The sequence below is a fragment of the Bos taurus genome, chromosome 13 (assembly GCF_002263795.3).
Source record: "Bos taurus isolate L1 Dominette 01449 registration number 42190680 breed Hereford chromosome 13, ARS-UCD2.0, whole genome shotgun sequence".
Classification (NCBI taxonomy): Eukaryota; Metazoa; Chordata; class Mammalia; order Artiodactyla; family Bovidae; genus Bos; species Bos taurus.
The window spans coordinates 49,887,693-49,893,692 of NC_037340.1; positions in this window are offsets into that span (position 1 = coordinate 49,887,693).

The window sequence follows — 6,000 nt, forward strand, 5'->3', positions numbered from 1 at the left end:
AGCCTAGCAAATTTCTATGCATCTTCCATAAACATGCTGTTGTTGTTGTTCAGTTACCAAGTTGCATCCACTCTTTGTGACCTCTTGGGCTGCAGTGCACCAAGCTTCTCTGTCTCACACCATCTTCCAGAGACTGACCAAGTTCATGTCCAGTGAATCAGTGATGTCATCCAACCATCTCATCCTCTGTCTCTCTCTTCTCCTTTTGCCTTCAGTCTTTCCCACCATCAGGGCCTTTCCCAATGCATCAGCTGTTTGCATCAGGTAGCCAAAATATTGAATCTTCAGCTTCAGCATCAGTCCTTCCAAAGCATGTTCAGGGTTTATTTCCTTTAAGATTGACCTGGTTTGATCTCCTTGCTTTCCAAGGCACTATCAAGAGTCATCTCTAGCACCACAGTTTGAAAATATCAATTCTTCGGTGCTCTGCCTTCTTTATTGTCCAGCTCTCACATTTGCATATGACTACTGGAAAGACCATGACCTGGACTATAAGGACCTTTGTCAGCAAAGTGATGTCTTTGCTTTTTAACACACTATCTAGGTTAGTCATAGCTTTCCTGCCAAAAACAATCAATTTCTAATTCCGTGGCTACAGTCATCATCCACAGTGATTTTAGAGCACAAGAAGAGGAAATATGTCACTGTTCCACCTTTTCCCCTTCTATTTTCCATGAAGTAATGGGGCCAGATGTGGGGTATCTCGTCACGGCTGCTCCAGCAAAGCGCAGCCGCTGTTCCTTACCTTGGACGAGGGGTGTCTCCTCACCGCCGCCCTCCTGACCTTGAACGTGGAGTAGCTCCTCTCGGCCCTCCTGCACCTGTGCAGCCACCACAAGAGAAACAAGTAATACCAGCCCCCTTATCTTTCTTCACCATCTCCAGAAACCAAAAGCTCTTCCCCAGGTAGTGGCCTGGGGGTTCCTGCAGATCCGTTTCCCAGTTACTTCCCAGTGAAGACAAAGAATTGAACCACAGAGTGACTGAAGACTAGCTCTGGAAGTAGATACCCCACGTCCAAGGTAAGAGAAACCCAAGTAAGACAGTAAGTGTTGCAAGAGGGCATCAGAGGGCAGACACACTGAAACCATAATCACAGAAAACTAGTCAATCTAATCACACAGACCACAGCCTGGTCTAACTCAATGAAACTAAGCCATGCCATGTGGGGCCACCCAAGATGGGCAGGTCATGGTGGAGAGGTCTGACAGAATGTGGTCCACTGGAGAAGGGAATGGCAAACCACTTCAGTATTCTTGCCTTGAGAACCCCATGAACAGTATGCAAAGGCAAAATGATAGGATACTGAAAGAGAAACTCCCCAGGTCAGTAGGTGCCCAATATGCTACTGGAGATCAATGGATAAAAAACTCCAGAAAGAATGAAGGGATGGAGCCAAAGCAAAAACAATACCCAGGTGTGCATGTGACTGGTGATAGAAGCAAGGTCTGATGCTTTAAAGAGAAATATTGCATAGGAACCTGGAATGTCAGGTCCATGAATCAAGGCAAATTGGAAGTGGTCAAACAAGAGATGGCAAGAGTGAATGTCGACATTCTAGGAATCAGCGAACTAAAATGGACTGGAATGGGTGAATTTAACACATATGACCATTATATCTACTACTGTGGGCAGGAATCCCTCAGAAGAAATGGAGTAGCCATCATGGTGAACAAAAGAGTCTGAAATGCAGTACTTACTTGGATGCAATCTCAAAAATGACAGAATGATCTCTGTTCGTTTCCAAGGCAAACCATTCAATCTCATAGTAATCCAAGTTTATGCCCCAACCAGTAGCACTGAAGAAGCTGAAGTTGAACGGTTCTATGAAGACCTACAAGACCTTTTACAACTAACACCCAAAAAAGATGTCCTTTTCATTATAGGGGACTGGAATGCAAAAGTAGGAAGTCAAGAAACACCTGGAGTAACAGGCAAATTTGGTCTTGGAATAAAAAATGAAGCAGGGCAAAGGCTAATAGAGTTGCCAAGAGAACGCACTGGTCATAGCAAATACCCTCTTCCAACAACACAAGAGAAGACTCTATACATGGACATCACCAGATGGTCAACACCAAAATCAGATTGATTATATTCTTTGCAGCCAAAAATGGAGAAGCTCTATACAGTGAGCAAAATCAAGACCAGGAGCTGACTGTGGCTCAGATCATGAACTCCTTATTGCCAAATTCAGACTTAAATTGAAGAAAGTAGGGAAAACCACTAGACCATTCAGGTATAACCTAAATCAAATCCTTTATGACAATACAGTGGAAGTGAGAAATAGATTTAAGGGATTAGATCTGATAGATAGAGTGCCTGATGAACTATGGACTGAGGTTCCTGACATTGTACAGGAGACAGGGATCAAGACCATCCCCATGGAAAAGAAATGCGAAAAAGCAACATGGCTGTCTGGGGAGGCCTTACAAATAGCTGTGAAAAGAAGAGAAGGAAAAAGCAAAGGAGAAAAGGAAAGATATAAGCATCTGAATGCAGAGTTCCAAAGAATAGCAAGGAGAGAAAAGAAAGCCTTCCCCAGCGATCAATGCAAAGAAATAGAGGAAAACAACATAATAGGAAAGACTAGAGATCTCTTCAAGAAAATTAGAGATAACAAGGGAACATTTCATGCAAAGATGGGCTCAATAAAGGACAGAAACGATATGGACCTAACAGAAACAGAAGAAATTAAGAAAAGGTGGCAAGAATATACAGAAGAACTGTACAAAAAAGATCTTCACTACCAAGATAATCACAATGGTGTGATCACTGACCTAGAACCAGACATCCTGGAATGTTAAGTCAAATGGGCCTAAGAAAACATCACTATGAACAGAGCTAGTGGAGGTGATGGAATTCCAGTGGAGCTATTTCAAATCTGGAAAGATGATGCTGTGAAAGTGCTGCACTCACTATACCAGCAAATTTGCAAAACTCAGCAGTGGCCACAGGACTGGAAAAGGTCAGTTTTCATTCCAATCCCAAAGAAAGGCAATGCCAAAGAATGCTCAAACTACCACACAATTGCACTCATCTCACACGCTAGTAAAGTAATGCTCAAAATTCTCCAAGCCAGGCTTCAGCAATACACGAACTTCCAGATGTTCAAGCCAGTTTTAGAAAAGGCAGAGGAACCAGAGATCAAATTGACAACATCCACTGGATCATGGAAAAAGCAAGAGAGTTCCAGAAAAACATCTATATCTGCTTTATTGACTATGCCAAAGCCTTTGACTGTGTGGATCATGATAAACTGTGGAAAATTCTGAAAGAGACGGGAATACCAGACCATCTGACCTACCTCTTGAGAAACCTATATGCAGGTCAGGAAGCAATGGTTAGAACTGGACATGGAACAACAGACTGGTTCCACAGTGGAAAAGGAGTACGTCAAGGCTGTATATTGTCACCCTGCTTATTTAACTTATATGCAGAGTACATCATGAGAAATGCTGGGCTGGAAGAAGCACCAGCTGGAATCAAGATTGCTGTGAGAAATATCAATTACCTCAGATATGCAGATGATACCACCCTTATGGCAGAAAGTGAAGAGGCACTAAAAAGCCTCTTGATGGAAGTGAAAGTGGAGAGTGAAAAAGTTGGCTTAAAGCTCAACATTCAGAAAACTAAGATCATGGCATCTGGTCCTATCACTTCATGGCAAATGGGGAAACAGTGAAAACAGTGTCAGATTTTTGGGGGCTCCAAAATCACTGTAGATGGTGATTGCAGCCATGAAATTAAAATATGCTTACTCCTTGGAAGGAAAGTTATGACCAACCTAGATAGCGTATTCAAAAGCAGAGACATTGCTTTGCCAACAAAGGTCCATCTAGTCAAGGCTATTGTTTTTCCAGTAGTCATGTATGGATGTGAGAGTTGGACTGTGAAGAAAGCTGAGCGCCGAAGAATTGATGCTTTTGAACTGTGGTGTTGGAGAAGACTCTTGAGAGTCCCTTGGACTGCAAGGAGATCCAACCAGTCCATTCTGAAGGAGATCAGTCCTGGATGTTATTTGGAAGGAATGATGCTAAAACTGAAACTCCAATACTTTGGCTACCTCATGCAAAGAGTTGACTCATTACAAAAGACTCTGATGCCTGGAGGGATTGGGGGCAGGAGGAGAAGGGGACAATAGAGGATGAGATGGATGGATGGCATCACCGACTCTATGGACATGAGTCTGAGTGAACTCTGGGAGTTGGTGATGGACAGGGAGGTCTGGCGTGCTGCAATTCATGGTGTCACAGAGTCGGACAGGACTGAGTGACTGAACTGAACTGAACTGAATGGGCCCAGATGCCATGGTCTTAGTTTTTTTAATACTGAGTTTTCAGCAACCTTTTTTTACTGTCTTCCTTCACTCTCATGAGGCAACTCTTTAATTCTTCTTCATTTTCTGTCATTGAAGTGGTATCATCCGCATATCTGAGGTTGTTGATATTTCTCCTGGCAATCTGGATTCTAGTTTGTAACCCATCCAGCCCAGCATTTTGCATCATGTACTCTGTGTGTAAGTTCAATTAACAAGGTGACAATAAGCAGACTTGTCATACTCCTTTCTCAACCCTGAAGCAGTCAATTGTTCCATACAGGGTTCTAACTGTTGATTCTTGACCTGCATGAAGTTTTCTCAGGAGTCAGGTAAGATGGTCTGGTATTCCCATCTCTTTAAGAGTTTTCCACAGTTTGTTATGATCCACATGAGATAAAAGGCTTTAGCATAGTTGATGAAACAGAGGTAAACGGTTTTCTGGAATTCCCTTGCTTTCTGTATGGTCCAGCAAATTCTGGCAATTTGATCTCTGGTTCCTCTGCCTTTTCTAAACCCAGCTTGAACATCTGGAAGTTCTCAATTCAGGTAATTCTGAAGCTTAGCTTGCAGGATTTTGAATATAACCGTACTAGCATGGGAGATGAGTGCAAATGTCTGGTGGTTTGAACATTGTTTAACACTGCTCCTTTTGGGAATTGGGATGTGGTTTGACCTTTTCCAGTCCTGTGGCCACTGTTGAATTTTCCAAATTTGCTGACTTATTGAGTGCAGTACTTTAACAGCATCATCTTTTAGGATTTTAGGGCTTCCCTGATAGCTCGGTTGGTAAAGAATCCGCCTGCAATGAGGGAGATTTGGCTTAAATTCTTAGGTTGGAAAGATTCCCTGGAGGAGGGATCAGCTAACCACTCCAGCATTTTGGCCTGGAGAATTCCATGGACTGTATAGTCCATGGGGTTGCAAAGATTCGGACATGACTGAGCAACTTTCACTTTCTTTAGGATTTTAAATAGCTCTGCTGGAATTCCATCACCTCCACTAGCTTTATTGGCAGCAATGCTTCATAAAGCCCACCTGACTTCACACTCTAGAATGTCTGGCTCTGAGTGAGAGACTACATGATCAGGATTATCCCGGTCATTAAGATCTTTTTTGTACAGTTCTTCTGTATGTTCTTTACATCTCTCCTTGATCTTTTCTACTTCTATTAGGTCTTTACCCTTTGTGCCCTTTATTGTGACTATTTTTGGATAAAATATTCCTTTGATATTTCCAATTTTCTTGAAGAGATCTCTATCTTACCCTTTCTGCTGTTTTCCTCTATTTCTTTGCACTGTTCATTGAAGAAGGCCTTCTTGTCTCTCCTTGCTATTCTCAGGAACTCTGCATTTAGTTGGACGTACCTTTCCCTTTCTTCCTTGCTTTTCACCTCTCTTCTTTCCTCAGCTGTTTGTAACACCTCCTCAGACAACCATTTTTCCCATTTGCATTTATTTTTCTTTGGGATGGTTTTGCTTGATGTCTCCTGTACAATATCATGGACATCTGTCCATAGTACTTTAGGCACTCTGTTTGCTAAATCTAATACCTTGAATCTATTCATCACTTCTACTGTATATTCATAGGGGATTTGATTTAAGTCATACCTGACTGGCCTAGTGTTTTCCCCACTTTCTTTAGATTAAGCCTGAATTTTGCTATGAGGAGCTGATGATCTGAGC